The sequence below is a fragment of the Onychomys torridus genome, chromosome 12 (assembly GCF_903995425.1).
Source record: "Onychomys torridus chromosome 12, mOncTor1.1, whole genome shotgun sequence".
NCBI lineage: Eukaryota > Metazoa > Chordata > Mammalia > Rodentia > Cricetidae > Onychomys > Onychomys torridus.
In genome coordinates this window covers 67,013,165-67,034,730 of record NC_050454.1, presented here as the reverse complement: position 1 = coordinate 67,034,730, position 21,566 = coordinate 67,013,165, and the positions used below count along the sequence as shown (strand labels likewise).

The 21,566-nt window shown below is 45.7% G+C and overlaps 1 protein-coding gene across 9 annotated transcripts in view; it reads left to right on the top strand.

Annotated features, from left to right (window-relative positions):
* The window catches only part of Tiam1 (TIAM Rac1 associated GEF 1), a 374,882-nt gene that overhangs the window by 181,342 nt on the left and 171,974 nt on the right, over positions 1–21,566 (top strand). For 7 of the 9 annotated variants that reach the window (XM_036203278.1, XM_036203274.1, XM_036203273.1 and 4 more), the window contains one exon: positions 9,713–9,883. The gene's annotated coding sequence lies outside the window, so the exon portion shown is untranslated. Of the gene's footprint in view, positions 1–4,997; positions 5,149–5,174; positions 5,233–9,712; positions 9,884–21,566 lie in introns of those variants that run through there. The other 2 variants (XM_036203281.1, XM_036203279.1) reach the window with 2 other exon arrangements.

Here is a 21,566-nt window from a genome sequence, read left to right as displayed (position 1 = left end):
TACAATCAGATAATTTGTCTGTGTTACTTAATACCCTTGCAGGGCATCACCTAATTTGAGGAGGTGGTTACTGCTTCCCATCCTTGCTGCTGATAGGCTGTTGCTAGGTAATGAGTAGGTAGGTTGGTGTGAGTGCCTCTTACTCTGTACTTGGGAGTCCTCCTCAGCTCTCTCCTTGAGCTGGCCAAGGTGGAAGTAAACGTCACCGATGTACCGGCTTCTTGGCTGTAGACTTACCTTTGTTAATTGGTATATTTTTGGTGAAGTTGACTGGATTCCTGCACAAGCTGGTTCTGAAGACCCTTAAATGGAAATCCAGAGGACAGTGACCGGCAAATGGCACTGTGTTATTGAACAGGAATGAGATGTTAAAAGTCATCTCTTACAAACCTAATGTGTGAAATAGCAAGCTAAAAATGGAGCCGAGTAATTTTTGGCAAGAATAAGCGTGAATAAACCTAACATGTTTTTTTCCTTTCCTTTTTTTTTTTTTTTGTTTTGTTTTTTTGTTTTTTGTTTTTTGAAACAAAGTCTTGCTATCCAGCTCATGCTGGCTAGAAATCACAGTCCTCCAGCCTTAGTCTCTAAATTGCTGGAATTACATACATGCATTGCCACAGCCAGCTAAGTATTCATGTTGGAATATGAATATAACAGACAGAGTTTGGAAATAGGGAGGCTTAGCTATTTCTGGATGTTTCTCCATGTACTTAATGTTGTTTTCTACCATGTTTATTTTGCTGGTTCTTGTATCAATATCAATATCAATATCAATAATAATGCAGAGACCTTTTAAGGCCACCACTGTTTCTGATGTTTCAAAAAAAGGAAAAAAAAAACTTACAAGGGCGTTTTCATTTTCATTAATAGGGGATTATTTTTGTAACATGGTTAGGTTATCATCCCCAAGGTGATTCTGATCTTGGGAATCTGTTGGGAACTAGTGAATGCTCCCTCTACTGGATGCATTTCTTTGGTTCAGAATTACTGTGTTCTCATATACAAGTCCATTGCTTTGGGTCAGGTTCATAACTGCATTTATATTTTCTTTTCCTAAATGAAATAAGACCTTTTAAGAGAGAGAGAAAAAAATCCAATGAGTTTTAAACTTTAAGATGCGGGCAAGTTGAAGAGGGTTGGGTGTCTTCCTTGCCACACATTGGTCTAATGCATGGTGGGTGCTCCAGCTGGTCTCTCTCTGGGCAGCCCTCCTGCTCTCGGAGCACACGTTTTGGTGGGAAATGATATTCTTCTGAGGTCCACTCTGCCACAGGCATCTCTGTTCAGATGTTAGTGGGTTTTCCTGTGTCAGCGGCCTTTCTTTCTAGGTCTTTGAAAATTTCCAGGCACTAAATGATAACAGCAGGTGTTAGGTGCTAGTTATAACCTCATGGATGGCTCAGATTGGACTCGAAGGAGTCTTTGGGGGAGGCCTCCAGGAGCAGCCACAGGGAACTCCACTTTTAGGCAGGCCTAAGAAATAGGGAAGGAGACGGGAGCTGATTCAGTTCAGTCTAGCGTAAAGCCATCTTCTGGGAAGTACTAGGCAGAACAACGGACAAACATCATCCTCAGCACCTTTTCCCTCATCCCAGGGAGAAATTAAATCATCTCAGAAAGAAGAACTGAGAGTCCCCATGGGCTCCAGGAGTAAATGACACACTTTTAGGATAGTGTATCCGTTACTGCCAATGGAAACAAACCCCAGGACCAACAGCAGCTTACAGGAGAAATTGTTTGTTTGATTAATGGTTCCAGAGTGTTAGGTTCTGGAATGGTGGGTGAGACAGGACAGCAGGCCGCAGGCTGACCACACCTTTGTCCACACATAGCAAATAAAGGGAACAGGAAGTAGGGCCTGGCTCTGAACTCTTGAAGTCCACCACCGGGGACATTTCCTCCAACTGCATCTCCCAAAGGTTCCATAACCTCCCTCCCTGTATTACTTAATTTTCTGTTGCTGTGATAAAATACGACCACAGCAATTAACGGAAGGGGGAGTTTATGAGAGGAAGGAGTCCATTGCTGGGGAGTGGTGGAGGTAGGGAGAAGCGTGGTAATAGGATCAGGAAGCTGAGGGGTAGCATCCTTAGCCAAAAGCTAGAGGCAGAGAGAGTGGACCGGAAGTGAGTGAAGCTATGTGGTCTCAAAGCTGTGATGTCCTCCTTCCTGCAAGGCTGGTACACCTCCCCAAACAGTGCCCCCACTGGGAGCCAAGTATTGACATGCAGGAGCTCTGCGGGGGGGGGGGGGGGGAGGGAATTCTCATTCAAACTACAGCAGATAGTGAAATAATGGTTCCTAGAGGCTGGAGGAGGTGGGGGAGGGGAGGGAGAGCCTTGCCAAAGGGTACACGCAAGGCTACAGTTAATTTCAAGAATCTAGGGCATAGCAGACTGCAGTCAATGATGCATTGTATGCTTCAAAACAGCTGAACGACAGGGATTGGGATGTTTACCAGAATCAGAGCGGTGCATGAGGTGGTGGATCACCCTGACAAGAGCATTGTGCTGTGTACACAGGCATGGGAACATCACTTTGTCCCTAACATACTCAGACAACTGTCATTTAGGAGTAAAATAAAACTTGAAGAAACTTCTTGGAGAACAACGAGACCAGAAACCTTTCTTTCCTCCACGTAGAGCTCATGTTCTTTTACCTATAAGTGATTTGTCACAATCTTCTGATAAAATGTAGCAAGATTAAACACCCTTCCTGTTCTGGTGGCTTAGGCTGGTGCTTGCCAACACTGCAATGACTGATGGCGCCCCTGGAGATCGTCCCCTGTCTCTGTGGCTTTCACGTGTCCCAATGTGTAGCACAGCTCTTCCAGTTGGGCTAGCTCCCAGTCCAAAGCTGGTACCCTGATTTTAGTCATCTTCTTCCCCCCCCCCCTTTTATTGTCTTTCACCCCAGTTCGGTTACTCATCAGCTGTGTGAGTGTGTGGACACCAAGGTTGCGCTCCAGGTCTAGAAGCTTCCTTGCTGACCTGGCTCTCACCTTCTGCTTAGCCTGTGCAGATGGTTCTCAGCCATCAAATGCTCATCAGTGGGGAAAGGGGAGTGTTATTCCTGGGGACTGTGATGTCGATGAGACCACAGGGATGAGTGAGACATTAGCTAACAGTAGATGGTGACACTTCTGTCTTGGGCTTTCTTAAGAACGGCTCTGTGAGCTCCCAGGACTGGCTCGTTTTTTTGTTATGTGTGTTGTAGGCTGTTTGGCAGCAGGCCATATTTCTTCCTTGTAGAATCTCTCCCCGAGTTGTGAAAATGGAAAGTGTCTACATATACTGACAAGTATTCCCTGGGGTAAAAGCCATCTCTAGCTTAGGAGCCTGCTACATGTAAACACTTGATTTTACTCCTTCTGAACTATGCATGGGCACATTATTGTTTGTTTTCTTCCAAGGTATCTTATGCCAATCTCTGTGCAGATTATCAAGATCATAAAGATTAGCCAGGCACTTCTTGCGTATGTTTATATATGTGGGCATGTATTTGTCAAGTTTAAAACCGTCGTGGTTTCCACCACAATAACTCTGATCAGTATTTTCCTGGAAGTTACATTTTGTGTGTGTGTGTGTGTGTGTGTGTGTGTGTGTGTGCGCGCGCGCGCACACATTTTCATCTGTATGTTAGTGTGTGGAGGCCAGAAGCTGGCCTTGGATGTCTCTTCAATAATTCTCTATAAATTTGAAGAAGGGTTTCCTCACTGAACTTGGGGCTCCCAGAGTCAGCTCTGCTGGTTGGCCAAGCACGTTAGTGGACCCTTCTATACTCGCCTCCACACTGCTAGGGTTGCAGGCACAGGCCAGTGTACCCGAAGTTTTGGAGTTTTTCCTTGGGGGGTGGGCTGTCTCATTCAGTTCTTATGTCTACATGGCAGGCACTGTAAACCAGTTCCTTACCAACCGAGGATGGTTAATTCCCCAGCTAGCCAATTCCCCACCCCCAAAGTTACCTTTCTTGTTTTTTTCTACATAAGGCTTCCAGCCTGTAGTTCTGGTTGGTGTTTGAGTCATTATGATCCTTTAGTGACTGTTGTATCTTTGTGGTCTGTATCTTTGAGGACAGCCCCTTGCAGAGGGGGAAAGGGGTCAATGTCTTTGACTTGCGGCTCAGCTAATAATAACCTTATGAAATGATAATGCATTATTCCTCTATCAATTTCACCCATGGCTGCTTTGGCCATTTCAGAGGTGGTGTCTGGTTTGTTACCTCAGATTTCTGGTTTGCTATCTGGTAATTGCTTCCAGTCTTTCTAACCGGCCACCTGAGGCATTATTATTATTATTATTATTATTATTATTATTATTATTATCCCACTGGTCATTAGAAGTTTTACTCAATGAAAGTAATGTCTCAAAACCAAGGTGAAGCTCTTTGGAGTGCTTTGTGGGTGAAGTTAGAGTTAGTGTGTTTCCTCTACAATTTTTAGAAACTGCTATAAATATTGTTCATGGAGATCAAACATATGGCCGTTTGCTGTTTAGAGGGCGAGTGAGAGAGAACTTCTGGAGAACTTTCTGGATAGTTTGCACTATGGGAGCAGCTGCCGTTGGTTTTAAAGATAGCTGGTTAAAGGTTTTCTTTTCCTTCCTTTTCTGCTTTCTATGTTTATCTAAACAAATGTTTAGGAGTTGCATATCAGTCCAGCAAGCTGTCCATAGTTCTGCCTCTGAGGGGACCAGGTAAGGGGTGTCGTGATCCTTTAAGAGACACTGTGGTCTTGCCGTGTGCAGGCAAAAGCTGACAGGAACGTATGCCTTGTGCAGATTCCTTTGTAAAACAGTTAAAACCCTGTAGGAATAAATCGCTCCCAAGATGTGGAAAGCAGAGTGCTGGACTGAATGATAGCCAGACACAGTCCTCAGCTAGGCAAGAATTAAACTGAAGACGTGGGGCGGAGAGGGAGGAGGAGGAGGAGGAGGAGGAGGAGGAGGAGGAGGAGGAGGAGGAGGAGGAGGAGCTGCTCTAGGCCCTCTCCAACACACCCAAATGACCAGATTCATCATAGCGCGAAACTTCACAAGTTACACCCACTCCCTTGCCGGCAGCCGGGAAGGCTACAGCTTCCTGATTTCAGTTACTGGAAGTTTAAGAGATGGAAAGGCAGCCGGGAGCGCGCGCCTCGCTGAGCCATGGGTGAGCCTCGGAAAATTCGATCCATTTTCCACCGGTGAATCTCTTAGGCGCTGTTGGCGCTGGAAGCTGCGGCGCGAGACTGTGGTGAGGATGGGTGAGAGCCCCGGAACCCTTAACTGTGGCCTGAGGTGGGGAGCCTGAAGGGCTGGAGCCCTGGCCCTGCTTAGTTTATGCTCAGCTACAGGGCACTGTGCTGCTCCGCTGAGCTGTGGGAAGCAGGCTGCTGTGTGGGTTCTGACCCCCTGGAAAAGGGGTTCTGGCTCGGAAACTTCTTCTCCCTTGCTTTCCCGAGGATCATTGTATGGGAACCGGGTTGGAGACGGTGGGACCGATCTTGACACCCGCCAAAGATGCTTCCTGCTTCGGATCCAACCCTGCTGCGCGCCTCCAGCTATTACTAAGATGTGTATGGGTGGGGGGTGGGGGATGGAGGGAATCCCTTTGGAGAGATTTGGGATTCTAGGCTGGACTGGTTTTCGGATAGTCTGAAGCTGTGGCTCCGGACCAGCACCTGGATGGGAGTTTCAGAATGAGGCATGAAGTCTCAGGTTTTCCTACTAGTTTTTCATTTAGGTTAGTTGAGCTAAAAGCCCCTTGCCACGGGGAACTCTGTTTATCTGGAACTCCTTTTTAATGTGAGTTTATCTGCCGCAGCTGACTGATCTTCTGATCCATTGCCTAAGTGAATTTTGGGTGGGGTGAAGAGAGGAAGTTTCACTGGAGGGTGGCACCGGGGGTTGGGGTCCTTTGTAAGTGACACTATCCTAGCAAAGCATAAACTTGGCTCCCCACCCCACCCACCCCCATGTCCTGGTTTTCATCAGGCTTTCCTGGGTGTGTGGTTAGAAGGAAGTTTTGAAGGCTGACATACCTGTTTTGCTTATTTCAAGTCTGCTCAGTAGCTTGGTGATGCCCTTGGAGCCAGGATTTTGAATGCTTATTGTTAGCTAATCCTTCATGAAATTACTTTTAGGATAAAAGGTGTCGAGATGGATGGCTCTGGGTTTGCAACTAACTATCCATTTTGCAACAAGCTCTTCCCCAGTTTGGAGTGAGTGGAGTAATTGGAGGCGTTCTCAGCTGATCTTGTCATTTTCCTAGCATTGGGTGGGCTGGCTTGGCTGGCTCACAGTCTTCCACTCAGGTATTGCAGCTCAGGGCACAGGCTGCTGGGGCACAGTTAGCTTGCTGGGAACCTTCTGCTTCCTTGAAGGGAAAGACCTATATGTGAAGGAATGACTCTTCAAGCCAAACTAGACCTGTCCCAAGGGAGATCAGGTGGTATGGCCCAGGCTGTCACACCTGGTAGTGGCTCCAGAAACAGCCCAATAGGTAGGTGGCTCTGAGCATGATGTTGTCACTCCTGAGGAACCTGTTGTCACTCTACAAGGGGTGGCTGAACTGGATCTTGTGATGGCAAGGGCAACACTGAGTAATAGATAGAGTTTATGGAACCCTCAGAGAAAGGGGAAGCAGTGACTCACAGATGAAAGGGTCTTGGGTAGTTGTCACTGGGGACTGTTATACAGATGCCTGAAGCTGGCAGAGATTCTGCCATGGGCCACTAAGTTTCTCACTAGCTCCAATTCTTGTACCATGCTTTTCTTTTGGCTCCCTCTTCCCCTCCTGGTTTGGCTCTGTTTGCTTTATATACTTTGAAAGTTTGGAGTTCAATATGTCACAGAGATAGGACCACTGAGATTTTGTTTTGTAACTAATTTTTGTTGGAAGTTTTCCACTTCTTCTAGGGTTTGAAGTATATTGGTGTACAGTTAGTTATATTAGATAGATTCAGTTTTTAAAGACTGAGGCATATGTAAAAATGTTTCCTTTTCCATTCTTGGCATTGGTTATTTATTCCTTTTCTCTCTTTCTGTGCATGCCTGCATGAGTGTGTGTGTGTGTGTATGTGTGTGTGTGTGTGTTTTTCTGGGCCAAATATACATGACATGCCAGGCAAGTGCCACATCATGAAGACACACACTCCGCCAGCTGGGTATGTTTTCCTGATCAGTCTTGCTAACATGTTGTCAATTTTATTGCTATTGGAAGAACAACTTGGGTTGTTTGTAGTTGATGCACAAAGCCCACCTCCTTCCTGAATTAAAAACATTCAAGTGTACATCTAAAAACTTCTGCCTTATGGGATGCTGTCAAGAAAGGTTTTATGACATCCTTTGAAAACAAGCAACTGAGTCCTCCAGCTGTAAGGAGGAAGACATTATGTACTTCTCTTTGCATCTTTGACATTGAGTGTGTTTTTCTGTTTATTAAAGCATGCCTTCTGTGTGTGAGCATCCTACAGATTGGACCAAGTTGTTCCAAGGCGGGTATTGTGGATTCACTGGGGCACACCCAGTGAAATTGTTTTAGAAGCATCAAGCCAGAGTGTGCGTGAGGCTTTGAGGTAATTTAATGTGAAGTGTGGGAGCATTCAACCCTCTCGGCATACACATTTACCTTGTGCAAGAGTAGACAAATTGTGGTAATGACTGGGGAGGAACATTTCATTCCTGTTCATATTTAATGCATGAGCCCGAGTGTTTTAAAGTTTAGTGTGATCTTTCCGAGTGTGTGGCAATCCAAGGGCTTTGACTCTGGCTCTGCCAGTGAACTGTGAGGTCTCAGGATAATTACTTTTGAATTTCCATATTTTCAATGATGAGGTAAATTTGCAAACTACTTGCGGTTGTGGGATTTTCCTGAGGATACCTAGGCAGGACACTTCTCATGTGATTTGGCACACGTGGCTCTTTGTGAATGGAAGCTTATTGAGTGTCTCCTGTTTCCTGTCCTTTCTTGCCATACTTCGAAGCCCAGCACTTCTCTCTCTGTCTGCCTATCAGTGAAATAGGATTAAACAGAATTTGAAATGGAATAAGACAAAAATGTTCTCCCTATCTATTCCTTCTTCTTTATGAGTGAGTGAGGTCACCAGCGACACCTTTTAAATTTCCTGTTTTAATCTTAGTTTTCTAGTTAATTGCTGGTAAAGTGATTGTGTATTCTCTCCAATTTTTTACTATATCTTCCTGGGATGATTATTATTTTTCAGTTCATCTCATCTCTTTTCTTTTTCCTCCTCACTTTCTCTAATTTCCTTTTGAACAGAAGCGACATGCTTAAAACCATACACTTAACCAAGACCAGGAAAACGTGCCTATGGTTTAGCGGAGGTGGGAAAGTGAATGTTCAGGGCTGTGGTGATTGCCTGGAATTTAGAAAGGAATATTGGGTTTTGAGGTTCCCCCAACCTTAAGCCATTTAATCTTCTGAGAGATTGGCAGCTAAAAATGTCCTGGGGAATACATGGTATGATTTGCTCATATTCATGCATCTGGAATTACAAGGACTGAACTGGGGTTAGGAGAGATGGTGAGCTGGGATAGCATTCATTTACATTGTGGTACCATGGTAGCCATTCTCTGCTGTGCCCAAGGATTGAGCCCTGGCTGATGCAGTGTAACTACTAAGCTTCAGGTGTGGAGTTCTCTTCAAGGAAGACAGACAGGCTCTTGGCCCAGCCTGTCTGCTCCGCTGGGCTGGTAGTGCTCTTTGATTCCAGTAGATGTTTGAGACGGGCAAAGAGCAGAAGGTAGAGTTCTCACAAGTGGCTTGCCCTTCTTTGAGTGCTTTTGGACCAGTGTTATATGACGTTCATCTGGTGAGAGTTTGAGGGCAGATATCACACTTTGGGAAAGTTTTGCTTGCATAATGGATTGATTAGTGAGGATTGGTGAGACTTTGTCCTAATTGCAGAGTTTCATTCAGCCACCCTGGTGTCTCCACAGTCAGTAAGATCTGGATGGGTAGATATAGTCACTACCACACTATCTACAAAGCCTAGAATAAGAGCCTGTAAATGTCCCTGGGATTGCTCAAATACCAGTTGTTTTCCCAAGTATCCATGTAGTACTCAGCACAAAAGTACGGTCTGTGACCTGTGAGGTGCTTTTCCTGTTCTTATTGTATGACTAAGCTTTTCCTGGGGAGACTCAACACACACACACACACACACACACACACACACACACACACACACACACCTACTTTGTATAGGGATTCCACAACAAACCAAAATGCAGATACCACCAAAGTCCAGTTTGGTGAACCAGTGAGTTTTATTGGGTTACTTACAGGAATATGGGTGAGGGATCACTTACAGGAGCAGAAATGACTCAAAGACAGCTGCATCACCAAGGCCCACCGAGCATCATTGACAGCTCATAAAGCTGGGAACCTGGAATACATTGCACAGCCTGCAGGCATCAGGCAGCTCATCAAGTTGTCCTTTCCAGGTGACTCTGGTCTAACCCTCTTCCAGGCAGCTGGTCTGGTCTCAGAGGCTGCTTTGCAGCTCTTACTGCCTTTTTTTTTTTTTTAAACTGGTCAGTTTCAGGGACTTCCTAAGGCTATTTTGAGTGGTTTATCGTCATGCTCAAGGAACTTTCCTGCAGGGTGGAATGTTTTAATCTTGGAGCAAACTGTTATACAACACCCCTTAAGAGTGTTCTTGAAATATATGCAAAATGAGCCTAAACCTGTTCTTTATCTGCTCTGACAGGTAGAACCCTTGTGGACTGAAACCCACTGTTCCAGACTGGTGAAAGAGGAAGGGAGCATCAGACCCAGAGACGTTGGTGTTCTGAATTCCAGTCCCTCTCTCAGGACGTGAGCAGCCCCTTCAGATGGCACCTTTGGAGTCCCTGATGAAGGCTCTTCTCTTTGGCCTGGGGTAAGTGTGGCATTTGCCTGAGGCTGGGGAATAAGCGTTTGACCTCTAAGACCTTGAAGTGTTTATTGTCTCAGAGTGCCGCACTGACTGCTGTTTTGGGACAATGGAAAGTGAGGTATTGGTGACTGGTCTCGGTGGGAAGGAGGCTACTGTTCTCCCCAGTCAGATTGGTGGGAAGGAGGCTACTGTTCTCCCCAGTCAGATTGGAGGCTTTGACACTTGTGAGGGCTTCAGATTCTCAGGGGTGCAGGCGTGGGGGTTCTTGCCTGTTACGTTGTTTTGGAAACCTCAGAGGTTGACTTCTTACCTCTGTGTTCCCGGCTTCCCCTTTGGCTGCTTGTCTGGTTCTAGGAAAGGGGAAGAAAGCGCAGATCTGACAGCACAGGGGGAAACTTGGTGTCCCAACATGTGTGTGTGTGTGTGTGTGTGTGTGTGTGTGTGTGTGTGTGTGTGTGTGTGTGTGTGTGTGTGTGTGTGTGTTGTCTGTAGGATCATGTGACATGAGAGAGGCTCAGTCTTCCTCCACCTGCAGAATGTGCTTGGAGAAAGCATGACATTTCATGGGAGTGTCATCGATGGGGTCAGCCCGGACACTTCCATTGTGTGACGAGCCTGAAACTTTACCAGGAGGGATCTAAGGTTGATTAAACATGCATGTTCTGAGTCACTTGGAGGAGAGAGGCTTCGAAAAGACATCCTTCTTTCCTCCTTGGAGGCCCAACAGAAGGGAGAGCTATGTACTTTTCTGCCTCGGCTCGGTGAATGAGGACAGTGGTATCACTCTGTAGTTCATATGGATTTCATTGGGAGAGAATGATTAACACCCAAAGGCGCTTTTGAAGGGATGGAGCCATGGCTCAGTGGCTAAGAGCACTTGCTGCTCTTCCAGAGGACCTGGGTTCAATTCCCAGCACTCTTGTAGTGACTTACAGCTGTACGTAATTCTAGTTCCAAGGTATTCAATGTCCCCTTCTGGCTTCCACAGTCACCTGCTTCACATGTAGTGTATTTATATACACGCAGGCAAAAACGCTCATACACATAAAATAAATATATTTTTTTTTAATGGAGGTTTTGAGCAATAGGAAGTTGCTATGATTCTTCCCAAGTTTGCCTGCTGCTCACTAACTTACCCGAGCCTTGGTGATGGCACACTGTGTATTCATTTTTTTTTTAAATGGTAAGAGGCTGGGGGCTGCCGACTTTGAACAAAATAGGAACCAGAATGGCAGCTGCTTCCTGAGACCTGACCGACTCCTGTGGCTTCTAAGGTTTCCCGCCAGCATTCCAGGCACTGCTAGTGGGTCCTGCTGCAACCTGTTCATCCAGTATTGCCTGTTGCTGCTCCAAGCCAGAACCCGGAGCCAGCCCTGGCCCCGCCCCGCCAGAGAAAGCTCCTTGGGTGTTGCTATCACACAGTGCGATCCTAATTGGGTTAGGTACTCTTTTCCAGAGGTAGAGGTGAAGTCAGGAAGAATTGCCCCTGTGCAGCAGGGCGCTCTGACTGGCGGTCCCTCACCCCTGGGAACCATTTTCACCTTGTCCCTTTCCCATGTACTCCCTGTGGCTTCCTTCCCTCATGAATATGTCTGGTCCCTGGCTTAAGTCTAGAGCAACAAAGTTGTGAATTGCTCACTGGTCTGTTCTCCTGAGGTGCTTCGAGGACTCCTCTGCAGTGGGGCTGCTTGGCCTTCCCCTTCCTACGCCATTGCGTGGATCCCAGTGGCTGCATAGGGTCGTGGGGTGCTTCAGGAGAGGCTCCTGTGAATCAGTCTTCTCAGCTCTGTCGCAGGGCACCACTGATCTTGCCTTGCTTCCCCCTGGGGCAGTCCTCCCCCAGCTCTCTGCCCAGTCATTGTTCACCTCTCCCCAAGGTGGGTCCACCTCCTCCTGCTGCCTCCCTACTCTGGACTCCTGACCTTTCAACTCATGTGTTGCTTTCCACTCCTCCTTTTGAAGGCCTTCCTCCCTGAAAGTGTATTACAGATCTTTGGGGGCTCTGTCCATGTAGTGAGTATCTAAGAACTGTTTGAAGTCACCCCAGACCTGTTCACAGACACCCGGGGAAATGTCAGGTTTGTTTCTAAGTTCTTGAAGTGAGGGGAAACACCGAGGTGAACGAGCCGGTTTAAAAGGAAGCCAGGGGCAGACCTGATGGGAGCCTGTGCTTGTCTGAACCCGTGTGTTTTCACACTGCAGCTGCTCCAGCTGAGTGAGTTATGCGGTGGATGCATCATCCCTTGGCATTGAGTGCAGGGCCCAGCCATCCACCCCAAGGGAGCCAGGGCAGGTTTCTGTGATGAATAATGTCCATTTAGTCCCAGTGCTAGCTAGGCCTATGGCTAAGCGTGTTCCGTGGAAATGGGAAGATAAGCTCGCCAAGCTTTGTGCTCCATCCCCCATGTTTGAAAGATACCCAAGATGTCAGTTGGAATTCAACGTGTTGAGTTTTATCTGGTGGCCAGCCATATTCCATAGCCATTTCTCAGCAAGATACCAGACATGCTCTCCTTCTTGGGTGTGTCCCTCATTTTAAAGTGGTGGAAAGATGGCCAGCCTGGGAGTCAGAGAGCAAAAGGAAACAGACGGCATTCGGGGCATGGTGGCACATCTAATCCTGGCCAAAGCAAGCTGATCTCTGTGAGTTTGAAGCCAGCCTGGTCGGCATAGTGGGTTCTATGCCAGCCAGGGTTACTTAGCAAGACCCTGTCTCTAGATAAATAAATACACTACACATACTGAACATCTGCTATGTACCTGGCATTCTGTTAAGTGCTCTCAGTCAGGGTAGGGAGGCGAGTTCTGAGGTCTTCTCTTTGGGTCTCAAAATACACAGGTGTTCAAGCCCCCATGGTACTGTATGCCTCATCCTGTTTGTTTTTTTAAACAATCATTTGAGTATATTTCTTTTCTTTTTTACTATTGATCCCATTTATCTCCCTCTCTCCTCACATCTGCCCTCGGCCCTTGCAACCCCCTCCCCACCCCCACAATTAAATTTAAAAGACCAAAAACTAAACCAAACCAAAAAAAAGCATCATCTTGTTTTGCTGTAACTCATTTCTCAATACTTACAATGCCTAATACCATATAAATGCTATGAAATTTGTTGTTGTACAATAGTACTTAGGGAATAATGACAAAAGTTTATCTGTACTTGTGTTATATATGCACATTTATTTTTCAAGTGCTTTCCAGTCTTCAGCTGGTTGGATGTATGGATGTAGAGAGGTGGGCACAGGGGGCTGGCCGTGTGACCAAACCTCCTTCCTATGGCGTGTGTAAGTCTCCTCTTTGAGTTCAGAAATGGGACCCACAGAGCTGGACTGAACTCCTCTTCACACTTCATCTGACTTCTGTCCCCATGCGTACTGAACTTCAGTCCTAGAGAGAAATAGGCCTTTGATGATGATGTCTTATGGTCACATTGACTCGAGAGAGAAACAGGGCCTTTGATGATGATGTCTTATGGTCACATTGACTGTAGAATGTGGAGCCTTTGTGTTCATTTTTGTGCTGACAAGGTCTTTAGTGTTTTATGAATTGGTTAAAGTCAGTGATGCTTGAAACACCACGATTAGGTATGGTTTGAGTGTCAGGAAGATGATATTTGAAAAACTGAAGAATTAGGAATCTCGCTTTAGTTTTAGATATTTGTCCACATGTGGAGTGTATTGAACTGGCTCTTTGAATTCCCCCAGAAAAGTTGTTCCATTCTAATCTTTTCAAGGAGCAGGAGACCGTCTTGGTCTTGAGTGGCATCTGTCTGTGGTATATACTGGAGACTGTCTTGGTCTTGAGTGGCACCTGTCTGTGGTATATACTGGAGACTGTCTTGGTCTTGAGTCGTAGCTGTCTGTGGTATATACTGGAGACTGTCTTGGTGTAGCTGTCTGTGGTATATACAGTTTAGGATGTTGGTGCTTTGAGTCGGGTGCTTGGGATACTCTTCCCCAGGATTGTCCCTCTCCTGCCCACATTGCATAAACATTGGTGTGGCAGGGACAGATGGCTGATTTGGAGCTTCTTTGATGTCACATTTGGTTGCCTGGGTGGGGGTAGAGTGGTTGTAGCCAGTCACTGTGGGAGGAGGAGAGGCTGCCTGGGAAATACCCACTTGACAGTGGGTAAACAGAAGGAAAACTCCAGAAAAGCTGTGTGCCCTGGTCTGTGTTCAGTCCAGACAGCGGTGGCGTGGGATTTACATAAGTGTTTGGCTTGGGAAGGAGCCAGAGAGCACAGAACACCGGCCTTAATTGATGCTCTGCAGAGTTGGATTTTCTTACAGGAATGAATGAACCGGGGTGGGTGAGGGACTGCTTGTATTTATTTTCAGGGTTGGGGAAAAAAAAATCTCTCCCAGAAACCTGCGTTAGGCTCACGGGAGGGCATGTGTAATCCCAGGTAGTCAGTGGAGAACAGAGCAGTGCTTATCAGTGTGTTTTCCTGCTGATTAAACAGCATCAGCCTGTGTAATGAGGACCAAAGGCTTTGATGGAAAAAAGGAGGTACTATCATGAAGAAGAGAATCCAGACAGGGAGGATGTGAGACAGCAGGGTGCTGAAAAAAACTGTGGGGAGGATTGACAGTGAGTGAGCCTCAATGGCTTTATAGCATCCAAGGCTTGGAGGGCACAGTAGAAGATGCTGCCATTGGCTGCTTGTAAACCAAGTGTGGCCTCCGACCATGGTGGAAAAACGAAGTCACTGAGATTTAGAGTCCACTGCAAGCTCTGGTGATTCTAGCCTTGGGCCAAGAACTATTGATACTTCCTTTTCTAATGTGTTTACAGAAGTCCCAACGGGTCAGATTATGGCTGTGTATTCAGGGCGAGTGGTGTTTGCTGTGCTTCATAGCACTTTCTGAGAAGGGTAATTTGGGGAGTTCGCTGATGAGTTATTTGAACAAACCATTCATTCAGTACATGACTGTGAGTGTGGCTGGCCTTTGGAGGTGTCCTCAGGAGATTCAGTGATGGGTGATGGACCGCTCCCCATCTCTCCAGCAGTTACTGTAAAGAAGGATGGGGTGAGTCAGGACATTAGCCAGGCCTGAAGATGGGGGAGTTACTAAGGATACTGTCATCTTTCTGTATGTGTAGAACAATCCATTTAGCTACACATGGCCCCAGAACGAGGGCCATTGGGGTTTTCAGTTTTACAAGGGTGCAGACCACATTTGGTATGGTGAATTTGGGGTTCCCTATGGTCTGGGGGTGCCCATAGCTTATGTACATAGCTTACATCTTTGGTGTCAATGCTGGGCAGCACTGATGGATAATAGACAGCTAGCTCACTGTCAGCCACCCAGTCACCAGGGAAGCATGCCAGGGGTCCATAGCGTGCAGCAGCACTAAATTGTGATGTTTAGTAGGTCAGGTGTAGGAAATGTGGTTTTTGACTTAAGGCGATGGGTTTAATTGGGAAGTAACTCCATCATAAATTGGGGAGTGCACCTGTATTTATTTCAAGTTGTGACAAGCAGCTTATATGCACAGAAGTATATTATTTCTGCTTTATTTTTTCTCAGTGAGTACAGTAATCTAGTGTGTTCATGTACCTAAGAGACCATATAGTCCTAAAAGGATCCAACCCAATGGACTTTAAATTTGTTTTTTATTGTGTGTATTCATTGTACATGGAACTGTGTTGCATTAAGACATTTTCATATATGTGTATATCTTATATTACACATATTCCTCCATCTCCCCTACCCTGCTTTTTCTCATCCTGCCCCATCCTGCTAGTCTTGTTTATTCTCTTAGGGAGTTGCATGTCATGTATATGCACATGATTTTATGTATCTGCATAAAAAAAACCAAGGAACCATAAATGGAAGAAACACATACTTGTCTTTCTGAGACTGGTTTAACTTGTTTCATATGATTATTTCCAGACTTTGTTTTTCTTTATAAATGAAAAAAAAAAGGTCATTCGTGTTGATACCATGTCTTAAAAGTGGACGGACTTTTTGCTTAGGTCCCTGGTGTGACTATTAGGGATGTAAGTGTGGGAGTTATAGTGCATAACTCCCTGTACTGCTCTGAACATTTCCTTCTGTGTAGGTCCAGGGTTAGTGATTTCGCTGGAAATCACTCCGCAGGCTAGAGTGCTTTTCTTTTTGTATTTATTGTGCTCTTAGACAATTTCATACAGATATGCCATGGCTTCTGATTATCCCCCTCCCTTTTCCCCTCCTGCTACCAGTCAGCCACTTCTCCTGTCTAGGGCCCTCTCCCACATCTTATTCCTGTTTTTTTTTATTTTTTTTTTTTATTTTTTTTTTTTATGATAAGCTTAGTTATGTTTGGGTGAAGTGATGACTCTTATTTGCCGATTGGTGTTTACTTAATGAAGTATGGAAAAGCGCTCACTGGACAAGACAAAGTCAAGAGACTCACGTTCTTTCCTCTCGGGTACTTCCTGCTTCTGAATTTGATCACCTTGTTGGTCGGGGTGAAAGTCCCATCCTCTACAGAGTTTTCTCCTAACGTGGTAGAACCAAAGAGCAGATATATTGGCTCATGCCTGTGATCCATTCACTCAGTGGTTGAAGGTCGAGGGAGGAGAATTGCTGTTTGAGAACAGCATAACTTACATAGTAAGTGACCTACAAGTGAGATCCTCATAAGAAAGCCAACACAGAGCCATTACCCAAGGCCTTCTATATGAACATTAATGTGTCAAGACACAGCCTTGGCTTGATCTTGTGTTTTTCCTTCCTTCGTCAGACCCAGGTTTTGTGGCTGGAGTTTACGTGTGTGTGTGTGTGTGTGTGTGTGTGTGTGTGTGTGTGTGTGTGTGAGAGAGAGAGAGAGAGAGAGAGAGAGAGAGAGAGAGAGAGAGAGAGATGTTTAAAATGTTGGCTTCTTTTCCTTCCCTTCGCTTCTACTCCAGGACTGAGAGGTTTCATGTAGGTTGAAAATGGAAACTACAGAAAACATGGGATCTGGAAGTAATTTTCATCAGGAGAGAAATTACCCAAATGGGAAAAGACACCACTTTGTCGCTTGCCAGCTGAGGGAAACACAAGAGTGGGTAACTTGCTTTCCTTCAGTAATCGGATACATTATACAAGGCTAACAATTTCCCTGGGACTTTGTAGTTAGCAAAAGGCAGGCCCAGGTGTTCGCTGGTCCCCTCTCCTGAAGAGTGCATTGAGATGGAGGTGAAATCCAGACCACTTGCCTCCTGTTTCTGTCCTTTGAATGACACTGATTCCTGCAGGTGGGGTTCATTCCGTGACCACTGTCTGCCACCTAAACAGGGATGTCTGGGTTAGCCCAGGTCTGGGACTATGGGGAACAGGCCGGGGAATTCTCTTGTCAGGTGCCAGCCTTCCTGAGGGGCAGGACAGGAGTGAGGCCTTCTGTTGCCTTGTGTTGGCATTATCAAACCATTTCCTGTGACTGGGGTCCATGGTCCTGGGTGGTTGATAGTTTAGGGTCCTTCATCGTAAGAATGAAATTTTACTTTGGAAATTAAATGGCTTCTTTTGGTCTGTCATTTCTTACAACATGATTTTGTTCTCTGATTCCCTTCCCACCACCATCCCTCATGTAGCCCCTGACCCTCACCTTTCACTCATGGTCACAAGAACAATTTAGTCTGAGGCCTGCAGTCTGTTTTGAGGTGGTGAAGTTGACTTTTCTCATAGTTTTGGCCCATGTGACCGAAATTACTTGTATGTTGAAGATCATCTATCTATCTATCTATCTATCTATTATCTATCTATCTATCTATCTATCTATCTATCTATCTATCTATCTATCATCGATTCATCCATCCATCCATCCAACCTATATTTTTAATGTTGGTTGGGATGGACCTCTGTTCTCATGGATGCTAGAAAAATGTTTTACTGCTCAACTACTGCCCTGGCCTGATTCTTGCGTCTTGTTTAATCGTTACTGTGCAGTTGTTGAGATGTAGTTGCTTGAATAAATACTTCCCTGTTTCCTGAACCTAGTTCCAGAGGCTTCCAGGGGTCTTTGTTTGAAAATCTGTTCTAGTCTTTGTTGACCACTTGGTTGTGTGTGTGAAGTGGGACAGTCACTTGGTCTTTCAGCACCCCTCTGTTTAGTCCCGTGTTCAGAGTCACCTGTAGGGAAATGAATCTTTTCATTCTGCAGATGCATTAAATTTACTAGGCACAAAGTCAGTATCTGAATCGCACTTCACATTTAGGGTTTATAAGTCTATTTGAAGTACTTGGGAAAAAGCATCATGTTAGAGATGGATTCGTCTGTGTGTAAAACTAAAACCAGACTCATTGCCAGATTTAATTTGTCAAGTGTTCTTAGAAAGAGGCGGCTTTCTAGAGAGTGTGAAGCTCAGTTTGTCTTAGGCTCAGTAAGATCATTCCTTGTGTTTCTCTTTCTGTGCATCGTTCCCATAGAAAGCACTATGAAAAACCCTGCACATGCGCCTCCTGACAGCTTTATTCAGAATTGCCCAAACTTGGAGGTGACCAAGATGTCTTTCAGTAGGTGGACACCTACCTCACACAACAGACTACTATACAAGTGCTAAAACAAGCAAGCCACAGAAAGGCCCGGAAGAACCTTAGATTTAGTTGTTAGGAACTGGGGAACTGGGTAGATTGGGTAGTTTGGCAAATACGTGATACATGTCCTGTCCAAACCCCAAGAACATGCAGCTTCTAGATTAATGTCAGTGAAGGATTTTCAGTAATAATGATGTGTCATGTGGGTTCATCGGTTTTTAACAGATGTCCTTCCCTAGTGGGTATGTGGGTGGAGAGGGAGGGGTCTGTTCTTGTAGAACATAAAGTCTATGAAAAAAATCTCTGCGCTTTTGCCATGAACCTAAAATGATCTATATAATAAAAATTTAGAACACAGCAACAACAGAGTAACCCAAGCTGAGGAGATCCGTCCCTGAATTCTCCCCAGGGGATCCGGTCAAGAGTCAGTTACTTGGCCTGTGTTAATTCTTTTCTTTCTTTTTTTTCTTCTTCTCTTTTTTCTTTGCCTGTGATAATTCTTAATGTCCCCTGAGACCTTCTGCTTGGGCAGAGGTTGCTAGGTAGCATGAGAAGTTCCTACATCAAGAATTGTTTCTGCACCTGCAGAATTGGGATGTGACAAGAATGGCTTTTGTCCTGGTACCTCATAGCTATGAGGTACCAGTCTCTAGGATCTGTTTACCCTGTCCAGTCCAGTAATGCGGAAGTGCTGTTGATGCTAAGGAGGCTTTGCTTCTCTCTCTGACTTTTTTGATACCTTCTACGTTGGCCAGACCTTCTTCTGGCTTTGAGGGCAGTGAGAGTTGGTAGGGCTCTGATAATAATTGAAAGTCCTGGGAACCCAAACAAATGGGCAAAGTTCACACACTGGTCTTGTTGCCTTTTTTCATGAGTTTCCATGGTCTGTGTGCACAGGAACTAAGCTGGTGTGAAGGTTTTCCTGGAACTTCGGTTGGGAGGGATTCGCTTTTCCTGAAGACGGCATCCAGGTCCTCTGTATTTCCCACAGGTTTCATTTGTGCCGTGCTCAGGTTCTGGGTAGTGGAGACTCAGTAATGAATGACACTTAGAAGAAGCCTCTGCCCTCTTGTAGCTGGCATTCTAAAGGGGGAAGATAGCAGGTCACTGGCACACAGATCGGAAGGACCCTGTGGTGACACGGTACCAAGAATGCCCATGGGTAAGGGGGCAAGCTCCTCTGGTAACAGAGGGCAGAGAGCTGGGCCTGTGGTTTGGGGGGATTATCATGGGGGTCCCTGAGGCTTGGTTAGATAGATCAAGGGAGAAAGTCGAGGGGTGTGGTGTAATAGAAGCCTTCTGTGAACTGTGGGATGAGGGAGTTCTAATCGGATTCAGCTGTTAATAGGCTCTTGAGTTGAGGGTAGACGAAGCAGCTTCCTCATTTGGACCATTGCTCCTAGCCATCCACATCTCTAAGCACTGATTAAATTTTGTTATTGCACACACAGCCCTATCCCCCTGGTGCCATCGGATCTGTATTAATAAAATTTTACCTTCGCTAGGCATAAATCTCTGTCTTTATAGCTGGTAAGAAAAAGGACTTTCATCATTTGAGGGGAGTTAGTTGAAGAATTCTGTAAGTAGTTCAAGGGTAGATGGAAAATGCTGGAAGATAGTTTACCGTTCTGTGCAGCCCAGTGTTCATTTACTTTCCAATTGGAGAGTCCTCCTCTCCACCCTTGGCTCTGCCTTGCCCCCTCCAGCCCCAGCCTTGCTGTTGACCCTTCCCCAGTGCATACCTTTCTGGTTCAGGCTGCTGATTGGAAAGTTAACCTCTTGGAGCTGCATCTGAAAACCAGGGCCTGAAAACATGCGGCAGATCTCGGGTGCTTTCCGAAATACAAACCTGAATTTTTTGACATCTGAGTCGGTTGTCTCTTTTAAGTGGCATGTGGTAAACTTGTTCGCAGATGTTAGTGGACCAGTCTACTTTGAACAAAATAATAATAACATTCACATCTGCTCCCCTTTTCATCTGGTGATCTTAAAACCCCAAGTGCATATTAATTAAGCCTCGCATTACTGGAAGGTAAGAAAGGGAAATGACTTTCATCACTGCTACAAAAAACCTTGGAGGGACAGCCTCTGGGGCCAGCAGAGTAACAAGCATTTTGCACCCCGACCTTGCCTTTCATCTGGCATCAGAGTTTTTCTGCAAGCGATTCCTGGTGGGAATGCCTTAGCAGACAGGCTCAGAGTGCAATCTCAGCCCAGCTTGGCAGCATTGTTCCGGCAGGCAGCTTCTTCCTATCTCCTTCATGGTCTCACTGGGGGTTTTCTGGTGCTTCATGGTGTGGAATGGGGATGATAGAGATGGCTGATGAGGCAGTTTGGTTTTCTTCCCATCCTTTTGGTTTGATATGTGGCTAGGTAGGCAGTGCCTTTGAAACGTCAGCTGCCTGCCCAGCTGGTAAGAAGTAATTTTTAGTTAGTAGCCTGGGGCTCCCTTGTACCCAAATGCTCTCCCTCCAGAATGCATCCCCGGTAAGTCAGGATAATAGAACAAGCTGGAGAGAGCCATTGCTTTCCAACAAAGGAGGCATGGGGTTGTGTCCATCAGAAGAGCAAAGCCGAACAAAGCGATTGGTCCTGTCATTAGCAGTGGGAAATCCAGCTGCTGGCCTGTGGGAGGGAGGCTGGGGCTCCTCTCACTGAGATCAAGGGCTGCTGCCTGACAAGTGGGGAAAAGCACTTGGCAGGGTGTGAAGTGTGCGTCCACAGTTAGTTTGCAAAGGAGTGGGACTCTTTGATTTTGAAACAGAAAACCTTTAGCTCCATTTACAGAAATTCCTAGCAGCCAGTATCAAGTGTGCTATTATTTTACAACATAATATTGCCTTTCTTGACATGTGTGTGTCAGAGCAAGTGATAGGAAGTATTGAAAAGGCTTTAGGGCAGCCCCCATGTCAGACCTGTATGGATTCCAGCTTCATGACATTAAAGGTAGACACATATCTGTTAGCGCAGGTATAAGGTGAAGGTTGACGCTTCCCTGAATAAATTCTAAAGCGCATTCGATGACAGGACTCTGTTCCCAGCATTATCGTCAAGTTGGTGTATTGTTTGTTTACCATGATTTCCTTATATCATGGGGACCCTAGTTGGTGGGAGATACTACTAGAATGTTCCTTAAATAAAAGAAATTAGAGGGAGGAAATGGCTTAGAAATCTACT